Source organism: Mustela nigripes, chromosome 9, assembly GCF_022355385.1.
Source record: "Mustela nigripes isolate SB6536 chromosome 9, MUSNIG.SB6536, whole genome shotgun sequence".
In the NCBI taxonomy this organism is placed as follows: domain Eukaryota; kingdom Metazoa; phylum Chordata; class Mammalia; order Carnivora; family Mustelidae; genus Mustela; species Mustela nigripes.
Window position 1 is genome coordinate 6,401,912 of NC_081565.1, and position 13,698 is coordinate 6,415,609.

Genomic DNA, 13,698 nt, shown 5'->3' on the forward strand with positions numbered 1-13,698 from the left:
TGCTCCAGGTGAGCTCCAGGGGGGACAGGCACAGGCAGGCTTAGACTCCGCACGGGGACCCTGTGGCCGCGGTGCGTCCTCCAGTGTTCCCCCTGCACCCCCTCTAACCCAGCAGTGTGGGGCAGCAGGGGGAGCCCTCCCAAGGGCATGCATAGCGGGGATGCAGGGAACTGCCTGCCTCCCGGGGCAACCCTCCATCAGTGCTCAAGCAGAAGGTGTTGGGTAGCTTCCACTATGCCCATCAGAGGGCCCAGCAGGAGAGAGGCCAGCCACCCGCTGGAGTGATCGGCCCTATAACCCTCAGTCCCACGTGGGCTTCTCTGGATGGGCTCCCTCTCCCACCCCCTCCTGCAGCCCCCTTGGAGCTCTTTCTAGAAAAGGAGGCGCACCTGGGTCCTCGGGTCCTCCCCAGGTTCTGCTGACTCAGGCAGAGGCAAAGGCTCCCAGCGACAAGCATATGGTGACCACATGAGCGGCTGGGGGCACGTGGGGAACCCAAGCACAGCAGATGTGACACAGGCCCAGTATGTAGTAGCTGCTCAATTAACAGGTGTGGCTTCCCAGGGCCAGGGGGTCGGGGAAGCAAGGGGTATCCTTTCATCCACACAGGCTCCGCTGAGGAACTCCCCGTCCCGCGCAGAGCCAAGGCTCAGCTCAGAAATGGCACAGTCCCAGCCCGCAAGGGCCACCGTCTCCCAAAGCAGACAGACAGGCAAGTCGACTGGGGGGTGTGAAGCCCGGTGTGGGGGTGAGTGACGCCAAAGGAGCAGAAGTGAGTGGGCGCAGTGAGGGAAGAAAGAAGGGCACCCCCGGGTCCGGGAGCGGGGAAGGAGACACGAGTGCTCACCAGGCGGACAACGGAGCGGGGAAGGAGACACGAGTGCTCACCAGGCGGACAACGCAGTCCGAAGACAGAGGATGACCTCAGGGGGTGGGAGAAAAGGGAGGGGGAGGCCCCGAACCACAGGCTTCCAGCAGACCAGCCAGGCCTTCACTGGCCTGGGGGCGAGGCCTGGCTCCTGGTGTTGGCGGGAGTCCCTGGGCTAGCCAGGCACAGATGTCCCTCTACCCTGCCAGCGGCAGCTGGGGCTTTTGTGAAGTGCCCAGCCCCAGAGCCATGAGCTCGGGGGAACCCCAGCTGTGCTGTCCCATGCCAGCCCAGCTCTGAAGGCCCTGGCACGGCCCAGAGGTCACATCGAGATTACCCTGTGCAGCTGTGCGGCTCAGCCCGGCTCAGACAGGTCCAGGCAGCAGGACCAAGCTCTCCCCCGGGCTCCCCCGCCTCCTCAGCTCCCACTCTGCCCCGCACCATCACTCAGGAACCCAGGCCAGGAGGGCCTCCCCCATCTGGAGAAGGCGACTTTCCGGGGTCTCCAATATAGAGGAAGAGACAACAGGGAAGTCGCAGCTCCAGCCCAGAAGGGACACATGTCACTTCTTCTCTCCGCCCATGAGCCAGGACACAGGTGTGAGGGCACAGGTAGAACGTCAGTGAGCGCGATCATCTCTGCCACGGGGAGCAGCGTGACTTCTGAGGCTGCGTCCCAGCCCTGGTGGCCTTGGGCATGCGGCTCAACCTCCCAGAGTCTCCATCCCTTCCATCTCTTCGCTGGGAGCTGGGGCCGGGTTAATTAAGTTAGTTAAGCGGTAACAGAAGCAAAGTGTGCCCCCCCACCCCCTCTCCCCGCACGTAACCCACGAACGCATGTCCCCTGTGTCCCTGGTTCTTTGTCACCATCTTTGACTGCAATGGTTATGACTGGGAACTACCAAAACATGTTATTGCATTTTCTCCTATTTTATAAAAACGACCTGGAAAATGCAAGGGGAGAACCATGAGCCAAAAGGGAGGAGGGATGGGTGTCGTCAGGGTAACGTGACCGAGGGCAGACATCTCGAGACCCACCAAAGAGCCGCAGATCCCAGTGCTCCCCTGGACATGCTCCAGAGGAATTCCAGACAACCGGGGTGGCAACGTGAAGCGAAATGACAAAACCGAAACACATGCAAAATCCTGGACGTGGATGTGGCACTTTGACAACAGAACCTAAAAAGACAGGGGGATTTTATGTTTTCCCACTTCGGGGAGGAGCCAGCCCCAGTATGACGTTCAAGTCTGTGAGACAGTCACACGCTCACTCCCCGTGAGTTTTCTTCAGGAATATATAAGTTGAAAGGAACGGATTCCTGTCACAGGATGTCCACCCCGGCCAGAGGAAGGGATGACCAGCTGCCAGTGGAAGCTGGCTTCACGGAGACAAGAATATTTGGGGCTGGCCTGAAAGCGATGGGGTCACATGCTGGAGAAAGGGACACTAGCAGACACTGAAGGTCCTCTCGTTCCCAGCCACTTCCAAACCCTTTCCTCCCCTGCCTGCCTCCCATCATAGAGGCTAAAAAGCCAAGTGCAGATTTTCCTAGCATGTCTTATAGCCAGAAGAGGCCATGGGACCATGTTCTGACAAATGGTAAACAAAGCAAAATCTGCAGGTGCCTCTAGGTCTTCCTCCCTGATAAAAAGGGTGAAGTCCCGGAAGAGAGCACTCTCTCACCACCCTCCCTGTGCCTCCCATCACATACACACCCTCTCCCTTCCCACTCGGAGATGTGGGATGTGGAGCCTGGGGCTGTGGCAGCCGTCTTGTCACCATGAGGGTGATGCCTGGAGCTGTGGCAGCTATGTTGTCACCATGAAGAGAATCTGAGAGGCAACTCAGGGTCTGGAGCCTGACCCTGTGGCTAAATAAACTTGCAAACACCATTCCTGGTCTTCTTTTTAGGTAAACTCTAATTTAGGCAAATTCTAACTTAAGCCTCTGGGGGTTAGGTTTTCTGATACCCACCACTAAAGGCATTTCTAAAGGATACAAGGTCCTGCCTAATAATGAGCTCCAAACAAGGAGCAGACTTTGCTTCTAGAAGCCAGACCAGGAATGTGAGTAAATTCCCATTTCGGCGAACAGGAGGCCACAATTCACAGAGGCCACGGCACCTCTCAAGCCGGGTCCTACTGTCTCCAGCTCTGAGAGCTCCTTTGACTGCAATGGTTATGACTAACCAATGGTTATCACTAACCACTCAATTAACTGTGACAAAGGAAGAAATATCAAACGCCAAAAATTCCTGCAACATGGGGAGCCAGCCTGGGGCCTAAGAGAGGACCTCCCCAAGGATGTGACATTTAAACGGAGACCCGAAGGACTCACTGACCTTCTTCCGCTGGCTGAGGCTGCACAGGTGACGGGGGCTCTCCAAGCCTCAGTTTCCACCTCTGTGAAATGGGGGTCCTGGGGAGCCTCCGTCACAGGGTCAGTTTTGGGACTTCAGTGCGGTGACACAGCAAAGCCCAGGCCTGACGGTGTTAAGTGCTCGGCAGACATGAGCTATGACATCACTCTTCAGAAAGACTGGGAGCCTGATGGCCCCTTGTGACAGGCTAATTGGGGAAACAGCCTTTGACAGCGTGTCTTCGGGCTTGGGGACAGTGGAGCAGCTGGTGCTGGCCCTCCCCGTTTGACATTTGGCAAATGAGAGGTACCCCTCGGGCACTGCTCGCAATAAGACCCAGGATGTGGGGAGACAAAGCCCCAGGCCCAGGGCAGATAGGCTGAGAGGGAAAGCAGGGGCCAAGCCAGGCCATGGAGGGGTCAGGAGTCAGGGGCCAGTGGGGAGAGCCCAAGGCTAGGAGGGGCAGACTGCCCTGGGATTGGAGTCAGACAGACCCAGGTGGGCTCCAACCCTGGATCCCAGTCCCCCCCCCCACCAGTGATGCTCTCACCTCTGTGGGCCTTCCAGTCTGCCTTTAGTTTCAGGAAAAAGTCCTGAGGCCAAGGCCAGGGGCAAGGCAGCCCCCAGGACATGCTGGAACCCCACGGCCAGTCTGCGGCTTCCTCCCATTTGCTGTTTCCATCTCACACCCTGGACTACAAGAGGTCAAGAGAAGGCTGGGAAAAGGTTGTTCCCTCTGGGGTTGCCAGATTTAGCAAATAAACACATAGAATGCCTAATTACAACCGAATGTCAGATCAAAAAATAAAATGTTTAGGGCAAGCATGTCCCATGCAGTGTTTGGGACATACTTAGACGGCAAAAGTATCCACTAGTTATCTGAAATTTAAATTAAGCTGGCTGTACTCTATTCTATGGGGCAACCTTAATCTCATGATGTCCTTATGCCATGCCCTCCCTTAAGATTCATCCGTGGCTCCCCAGTGCCTTAGGCCAAAGTGTAGCCTGCTGCACCTGTGACGGCAGAGGCCTGCCTGCGTGGCTCCTGCCTGTGGCAGCCTCAGCAGGAGAAGGCAGTGGAGCCCAACCTTTCCTTTCACAGACAGGAATGCAGCCCAGCTCCTCGCCAAGCCCCATGCTGGGGATTGGGGACCCTCCCACTGTGGCTACCTGAGCTCCTCTCCGTGAACCCTGCCCTTATCAGAGACTTCGCACTAACAGGCATTTTTCTTTGTTTTAAGCCTCTGCCCCCCCCCATTTCCTCTCCTTCATGGGTGGGAAAACCCTGATTTCAGACCAAAAGAACCCCAAAATTCACATGGCATTTCAAGTTGAACCCACTGCTGGACCACTGACTTCAGAGAGTTCCCAGAGCCTCTACGGGCAAAGCTGTCCGGGGCCTCGCCCCCCGTGTCGCCCTGGAGGCAGCAAGACGGAGCAGGAGAGACACCCGAGCTCCAGAATCCCTGGAAAAGAGGGGATTCGAACAGCAACAGCTAGCACCCCATCATTTAAGACTTGCTCCAAGCAGACCTTCCTCGCCGCCACTGCAGAAGCAATCAGGTCCCCAAGGGACACGCGTCCCAACCGCCTGCACCTTCCTGGCCTGGGGCAGCTCGGTTTCGGTGAATTATTTGGGGAATGGTGTGCTCGGCTCCCTCTTGCTGGGCCCATCAACCTCACTGCTGTTCCCCAGCACCCGGCACAGCACCCGGCGTCCAGTAGGTGCTCAGCAAATATTTGTGGCGTGGGGGGAGGAGAGGACAGAGTTCATGGGCTCCTTGAGGGCAGGAGACTTGCCCGGCTGGATCACGGCTCCGTCCCGTGAGTTCCGTGCAACACAGAGGTATGTTGAAGTAACAAGGCTCCCTCCGTCAGCACCAGGAGATTTGCTCCTAGAATGCAACACACCAACCGTCAGGATCTGCAAAGTCTGGTTCACTTGTTTCTCTTCCTTCTCCTCCTGAGATGGTGGCCCTCGCTGGATGCATTGCTCTGATGAGGAAGTGGGGAGCTCCCTACTCCTCATCACAAAAGGCAAACCTAAATCCAGGTATGTATTTATTTATCTTTTTACAGATTTCTTTCTTTCTTTTTTTTTTTTTTTTTCAAATTTTTTTTTTTTATTTATTTGAGAGAGAGTAAGCACAAGCGGGAGAAGAGGCAGAGGGAGAAACAGACTCCCCGCGGAGCAGGGAGCCCGATGTGGGGCTCGATCCCAGGACCCTGGGATCATGATCTGAGCTGAAGGCAGAGGCTTTAACCCACTGAGCCACCCGGAAGTCCCTAAAGCTGGGTATTTAAATATACATCAAGCTCTAAAGAAAGGCAGGAAAGCGATTTCTTCAAGAGTTAAGATGGGGGTCACCAGTAAGAGGGAGAAAGGTGGGCATAAGCAGTAAGGGATACACGGGGAGCTTCTGGCTGCTGATGGCAACACTCTGTGTCCCAACTCGATTGACATCTCCGTGTGTGTGTGTGTGTGTGTGTGTGTGTGTGTGTGTGTGTGTGAGAGAGAGAGAGAGAGAGAGAGAGAGAAAGACCATGACCTCCCTAAAAATTTGGCCTGTGCCTGTCAGGCAGGCCCCTCTAAATGTCTGCTCCTTGGACCTCGGGCCTGGGTGCTCTCCACACACACCCACAAGCACGCAGTGATGCCCTGCCTGCCTGCCTTCCGCACCCTCCACACAGTGCCCACCCCTAGTCTATTCCCAGCCCCGGCTTGTCCAGCTGCCCATTGAACAGCACAAGCTTCTTGGGGCCACCACAAAAACCAACCAGACCTAAAGACCCAGAACCCCCAGCAAGGCCACCAGGTCAAGGAAGAGTATTCTGGGAGAGGAAACAACATGTGCTAAGGCCCTGGGGCCATCATGAGCCCTGACTCATTCCAGGCACTGAAAACAGTTCCTCCTGGCAGAGAGAGGGACACAAAGTGGGTGACACTGTGCGGGGGCATGATCTGTAGGGCCACAGGGGCACACATGCCCATGGGCATCGGACTCTAGACCCCCTGCCCCCAGTTTCCCCACAGGCACCAACTCACACAGGCCTCATGCCTGCTCCCAAGAGGGGTTTATAAAGCCTCTGCCCCAGCCTACACTCCCTGCCAGAACCCCCCCACGCCCCCATCCCCATCCCCATCCCCATCCTCACTCTTCCTCTCCATCTGCCCCTCCCTCCTCCCTCTCGCCCTCCGGTGTGCGCACACTGCTCGTCTGAGCGGGCGAGACAGGACCAGCAAACCCTCTCCCCACCCCACCAGCTGGCAGAGCAGACTGGACGGCCCAGGACCCTGGGAGCCAGGAAGTATGGCTGGCCTCCACATCCAGTCTGGAAGCTTCTTTCACAGAAGAGCAGGGCAGGAAAGCCCTTGCAACCTGCTTTCTCCTCACACCCCTCCCCTGGGGCACCCCAGTGAGCCCGTCCACTTCCTGCGGGGCTCCCGTTCTTGAGGGTGGTCGAGCTCAGGCCTGGCTTTCGTCAAACTCCACCCATCCGGAAGGCTACAGGCCCCTGCGGAGGAGGAAGGGGGTCAGGGGAGGGGGTGGAATTCTCCAGATTTTCTCCCAGCTTCCAAAAGGCCTCCAGAGAGCTGGTTATATAAGATTTCTTTAAAAAAAAAAAAAAAAGTGTGGAAAGGAAATTTTTGCAAATATTAAGGAGTGCCACTCAGGGCAAATATGGGGGTGAACAGGACAAGCCCCGAGCCCAGGAGCCCTGGGCGCTCCAGGTGGGCAGGGGGGCCCCATCTCATCGCTGCTGCGCGGCCGGGCCAAGCTCGGTGCCAGGTAGGAGGAGGCGCTCGGCAAATACTTGCAGATTTAGCATCGAAATCAAGGGGAGGGAAGCCTAAAAAAGGGGAAATAGACCAGGGTTGGGGTGAAGGGAGGGAGCCCGAGAGAAGACAGGAGGGCGGCTCCTGACGGGAAGGGGGCTTGGGTGGGGGGTGTTGCTCAGGAATCAGGAAAACTGCTGAGTAAAAACTGTCTTTGAAAAGGCCCCAGATTATTCATCTAAGTCCTCATCTCGCTAAATTTCAGTTCAAGCGGCTGCAAATATTTGAAATGAGTAATTTCTCCTGATGAAGAGAGTCTGATTTTGATTCTGCCTAATTTATTTCGAGATTTAGGGGAGCACCCGGAGGAGAGGGGTTGAGCCTGTCGTCAGCAGCGGCCACCCCCTCTCTCCCAAGCCACCCCCTGGTCCTGCCCTGCCCTGCCCCAAAGTTGTGGTTCTGCTGGAGCAGGGGCGGCCCGGGCAGCCGAGGGGCCCCCATCAGAAGGCAGATTCAGAGCCAGGTGGCCCCAGGCCTCTGCCCCGGCTGCTGGGCCTCCAAGCCTCTGGTCCCCTCTGTTACAGCTGCCAGCTCTCCCCGCTCCCTCCCCTCCTCAAGTATCTTCAATGGCTCCCTAGGACCCCCAGACAAATCATCCCTGAGCTCAGCTCCTCCGGCCCAGATTATTTTCGGGCCCCACCTCCTTCAGGAGCTCCTCCTCCTCCACTTACTCAAGTGCCCCCCCCCCCCCCCCCCCGGGGCCCTGGCACCTTCTCACCACTCCACTGGGCATGAAGCAGACCCTGTTCCTCCCACAAGGATCGAGCCCAATACCACTTCTTCTGTGAAACCTTCCTTGTCCCTGGGAGAGGCGGGGGTCACGGGGCAGGGTGGGCTCCCACCCTGCAGAGCCCTGGTCCCCTGTGCAGCCACCGTCTGGAGACCACCTAGCCGCCCTAAGCAGACTGGGGTCCAGGGCTGGCCTGTGGCCTGTGGGGGCTTGCTGCCTGCCGTCCACGAGTGCACGGGAGAAACATGGAGAGGCAAGAGTTCTAAAGGCACGACGGACGAGGGTACAATTAAACCCATTTTAACATAGAGCCCACCCCAGAGAAGGTTCCTTTCAATTCTAGCATCGCAGTAAGGCCCACGGGCTGGGGGGAGGCAAGCCTGGATCCAAAGCCCCGTTTTATCATTTCTTGGGCTTCAGCCAATGTCCAGCCACCTAGCCAGGGCCATGGGGCTTCCAGAGAATCTGAGGGGCCTTCTGTCCTAGGGGCCCCAGGAACCCACGGCTCTACCAACCAGAATACCAGTAGCCACCAATTCTTGAGAACTCTCCCGGGGCCTGGCCCCCACCAAGGCCTTTCCCACACCACGTGACCCACCACCAGGACGACCTTTGCGGCCCTGTTTCAAAGATGAGAAAACCCAGGTCTGCGAAAGCAGACCAACAGGTCCCAGTTCAGACTGGGAAAACACAACACCCAAAAAATTACCTCAGGAGAAGTGGAAAGAGCACTGGAATGTGAGTCCAGGAGTCTGAGCCCTTGCAGGGAGACCCACAACCTTCCACTCGCATTTTCTCTTGGAAAGGAAAAGCAGCCTGTGCGTGGGAACAGAGGGGGCGTCACAGGTGCCAATTCCTGGGGACAGTTGGCAATAGGCTTTACCCACAGGAAGCCGCTGAGGCACAGGTTCATCTCGGGCTGACTGGCCCCTACAATGTGGCAGGCTCTGTGCTGGGAGTGGGGTTCAGAGCTGAGTAAGGGTGGGGGTCCCTACCTTTGAGCATGAGCAGCGGGAGAGGCGAGACCAGAAGCATCATTCATGGTAGACTCTGCAGGGGCTGCCCTCCAAGGCCGATGGGGCTGGCGGCTCAGCGAAGAGAGAGGCCGCCACCAGGAATCAGCTTCTGGACACAGGGGGTCTTCCCAGCAAGAGCTAGGCTGGGCTTCGGCCCCAGAGGGGAAAGGTCTGAGCTGCGTGAGTGGGTGGGATCTCATCCCCAACCACCCGGAACCCCAGATTTTAAGAGGCATGTTGTCTAAGGAGATGAGGTGGGGTGACCAGGGAATGCCCGGTTTAAAATGCAGATTCCCTGGGGGCCTCGGGGGCAGGGGGGCTCAGTCATTAAGCATCTGTCTGTCTTGGGCTCAGGTCATGATCCCAGCCCCCTGGGATCAAGACCCATATCGGGCTCCCTGCTCAGTGGGGAGTCTCTTTCTCCCTCTCCAGATCCCCCCGGGGTTGTGTTCCCTCTCTTGCTGTCTCTCTCTGTCATAAATAAATCAAATCTTTTTTTAAAATGCAGGTTCCTAGGGCCCATCCCCAAAGGCTCTCTGATTCTATCCGTCTCGGCCCAGGCCTAGGGATCTGCATTTGACCATCAGCTCAGTTGACTCTGGTACAGCAGGTCCGGGGGGAGGTCCCTGCCTGCTACCGCAGTGGTGGGGATCCCGGGAGCTCTAGCTCCCGACAAACATGTGGGCGATCCCACCTCCATCCCTTCGCAGGGGGAGGGGCAGAGGGAGAGGGAAAGAGAATCCTCAAGCAGACTCCCCACTGAGCACGGAGCCCAACACAGGGCTGGATCTCATGACCCTGAAGTCATGACCTGAGCCAAAATCAAACGTCAGACACTTAATCGACTTAAGCCACCCAGGGGTCCCCTTCAACTTCCTTTCTGCTGGTGGGTGCCCCATGTAGCCATTAGGAGAGGCCGGCGGGTGCAGGGTTTAAAAGCTCAGGCTCCCCAGTCAGACTACCCAAGCTTCTGCCCCACCTCTGCTGCTCACTGCCTGTGTGACCTTCCTCAGCCTAACGAACCTCTCTGTTCCACAGCTCCTTCAACTGCACAGGGGAGGTAATCACGGCACCTGCCTCCCAGGACTGTTAACGGAAAATACACGTGTGCTGGCACGCCCCACACACTCACTGAACTACAGCCCCTGTGCGTGAGTTCTCAACTTCCCAGCCATCTGCCTGCCCCTGCCCTCACCCCCGCGGCAGCCAGAGGGATCCTGGTAAAGCCTGGGCTCCATCGGGGGCCCACGCCGACTGACCATCCACAGCGGTCTCCTCTCTGGTAACCCTCATCCTCCCTGTGGCCAACTGGCTCTAGCTGCCCAAAGCCCGGCCCATGTCTGTGCCCTCAGCCTGTCCACCACCGGGCCCCCGGCTCACCTGCCCATCCTCTGCCGGAAACTCTCCTCTGTTTGGCTCCTTCCCACTCGGGTCTCGGTCCGAATATTGATACCTATAGTGCGCTGACTTTTGTGTTTGATTCGAATATTTGTATTTGCTTACATCTTTCTAAAGAAACTCTGAAGGATTCTTCAAAAACGAAGAACAGTGATGGGGAATGGGGATGCGAGCAGATAAGAGTGGAGGAAGACAGGGGCTTTTCATCTTCTGGGTGTTGAATCACAGGAGTGCTCTACGTGGTCACAAAAGTAAGTGTATTTTTTTTTTAAAAGATTTTATGTATTTATTTGAGACAGAGACAGCTTGAGTGGGGTGGGAAGGGGAGAGAGAGCAGGGAGCCCAATGTGGGGCTCAATCCCAGGACCCTGGGAACAGCCCCTGAGCCAAAGGAAGACGGGTAACTGACTGGGCCACCCAGGTACCCTAAAAAAAAGTACTGATAAATGGATGAATGCATTTTTTTAATCTCCGCCTTCTAAGAGAGGTTCTCCCAGACCAGACTTAGTAAAGCTGCCCTTTTCCACCACTCTTCACCTTTCACCTGCTTTATTTTCCAGATTTTTAAAAAGATTTTATTTATTAACCTGACAGAGAGAGAGATCCCAAGTAGGCAGAGAGGCAGGCAGAGAGAGAGGAGGAAGCAGGCTCCCGCTGAGCAGAGAGCCCAACGTGGGGCTCAATCCCAGGACCCTGAGATCATGACCTGAGCCGAAGGCAGAGGCTTCACCCACTGAGCCACCCAGGCGCCCCTATTTTTCAAATCAAAGTGTATATCTGATTGATTGCTGTGCGTGTGCCTCCCATTGGAACACCCCCTGTGAGCACAGAGTCATGTTCCATCCCAGGGCCATGTCAGAAGTGCTTAATGGATCCTGGGGAAGGAGTGAAAATCATCGCAGAGGTACTCCCCCTGCCCAGCTGTGCACACCACACACTCTCCAGGGCCTACTGACGTTACTCCCAGGACTGAACCTGGCATACCGTCATGGCTCAGTAAATGTTGAATGAGTAAAAGACCTGTTAATAGATGGACACATAACTTCCAGAGGGACAAGAAAGGCTTTTTAAGAGGAAAATATTTAGAAGTGTTAGGCACAGAGTAGATAGTCAATACATAGTAGTTACTATAATTATTACTAAAGTGTAAATGACTTACCTGGGTCTATTTCTGTGAGCAGGAGGAAGACGTGAAGCCAGGAGAAACCCTGATGAGAAGGAGGAAACAATTCCAGAGACAAAATTCTTCTTTGGATTTTTTTCTCCAATCATTGTACGATCTGCTTTATACTTTTCAAAAAGTCTCTGCTAGAAGGTCTCTGCCACCCTGCCCTGCCTGCTATAAAATGTCCCAGTTTGAGGGCCAGAGAAACTACAATTCTGGACCAGTGGTCAGGAAGCACACGGCCCCCCAAAAGTCCAAGCGGGCCACACCTAGGTGCTGGGGGTGGGAGAGAGCGGGGGTACCCCCTTCAACTCCACCCACCCCAGGGCTCCTCCCAGCAGCCCTGAGAGGCCACAGACGTGGTGGAAAGAACCCAGCCTCTGGAACCTGACAGCCCTGACAGCCTCTGACTTTCCAGCACATTCTTTGCCCCAGACCCCTTACCCATATCTTGATATCTCTGGCTTTATTTCGTCCTCACAACATCTTTAAGAAGGAGCTGAGTTCATGCCCCCATTTCAGAGCTGGGGAGGTCGAGGCCAGAGAATCTCGCGCTCACAATTACAACATAAGAGTGTCCCAAGCCTGGAGTCCCACCAGCCTGTCTGTGCTCCGTCCAGCAACACCCCCTCCCTCCCGGGCAAAGCCCTCACTGCCTTAGGCAGGTTCTCCTACCCTGTGATCCTCCGTTTTCCTATCTCTTAAATGGGGGACTAGAGGCTTCTTTTCAAATTTGTTTGAACATTTAAGTGCTTGAAAAGTGACTCATGGAAGAGTCTGAACCAGGAGGGGCTCCTCAAAGGTTTCCTTCCCTCCCTGGGGAAGCCCTGTCTCCACCCCTCACTGGGAGGGCAGCCCCGGACAGGCCACCTCCCTGCTTTCCCCGCACATGAGAGGGATGAGGATGGCCGGAGAGACGCGGACAGGCCTGCTGGCAGGACCTTCGAGGACCCACGGCTCTCAGCAAGCCCGGTACAGCGAAAGTCTGGGGCCAGAGACAGAGGCAAGGAGGGGCGCACCTGCCCGGGGCCCCACACACCTGGTCGCCACAGCCACGTGTCATCTACGGCCCTCGGTCCCCTAGCAGAGCCCCAAGGAGCTACAAAGGAGGGGTGGGGAAGGAGGGGAGAGCAACCCCTCCCCATCTTCTGTTTCTTCTCGCAGTGCTGTTTTGGAGGGGTTGTTTTTGTTGGGTGTGTTTTGGTTTGTTTTTTTTTTTTAACCCAGCCACTCTGTGGTCCAGTCGGGGGGCCTCCTGCCTCCTCCCACCTCCTTACTGGTGACTGTCACACGACAGACATTTTTAGTGGTGACAGCTGGCCTTGTGGAACTCAGCTCGAGTACGGGAATGGTTTTTAAAAAAAGAGTGAGCCAAACCACCGCCACTTTAAATAGCAATGCAGCAGGAAGGCGCGGCGGGCTAGCGCGTGCAGGCAGGAGCTGGTGGAGGCAGGGCCCAGCCCAGGGGACCTCGGGGCTCATCTTCCCCACCTCTACGTTTGCCCGAGGGAGAAACTGAGGCCCCCAGAGGCCAGAAGTCACACCCAAGATCACTGGGCTCCTGAAAGGAAGGGCTGTGACTCCACCCAGGTGTGTGGGGGGGGGCGTGACCAGCTACACTAGGCTCTCTGCTGTGACAAGGCCACACCTCCCAAGGCCACCTGCCCTTTCCTGACCTTGGAGAGAGCCTGTGTAGGTGGGGGGGGGGGGGGGGGGGGGGGGCGCCGGGGGAGCGGGGCCCCGCGGGGGGGGGGGCCGGGGGGGGGGGGGGGGGGGGGGGGGGGGGGGGGACAGCGACAGGCCCTGTCTTTGCAGGAACTTGGGTACCATTTGCAAGGAAAAGGGAGATACAGGCTAGGATTCCAAGGGGTCCTCCTGTATCCCCTGGACCCTCGTGTTTGTAGCCGCAGGATCTGGAGCCTATTCGACTCCCCTCCATCCAGTCACACACCCCATCCTGACCACTTCTGTCCCCCTGAATTCCCTTTCGCGGCTTGACCCTGACCATCATGGCGGTACTGACAGCCTGGAAATCGACAAACGATACAATTCAGGGCTTCTCTTCTCCTGAGAGCCTGGGGGCTACCCAGAGACCAGAACACCACCGCTGTCCCAGCCCAGGCACCCACTGGACCCAACAGTTTTTAGGACATCATAAGCATCACCTCTGGAGTCCAAGAGACCCAGGCTCCAGCTTTGCCCCTTCTGCAACTCACTCCACTGTCCGGGTCACTCCATGGCGCCAAGCCCCCATTAGCTCCTCCGTAAAATGGGGAGAGGGGTAGCAGGATAGACCTCAGGCTGAGAATACAGGAAGAAGGAC

The 13,698-nt window shown here is 56.6% G+C and overlaps 1 long non-coding RNA gene across 1 annotated transcript; it reads left to right on the forward strand.

The window, feature by feature from the left end:
* Nucleotides 1-6,831: 6,831 nt before the first annotated feature.
* Nucleotides 6,832-12,619, forward strand: LOC132025001 (uncharacterized). Its single transcript, XR_009406379.1, has 4 exons — nt 6,832-7,019; nt 9,851-10,094; nt 10,328-10,461; nt 11,392-12,619. It is a non-coding gene; the product is annotated as an uncharacterized LOC132025001 (long non-coding RNA).
* Nucleotides 12,620-13,698: the final 1,079 nt, after the last annotated feature.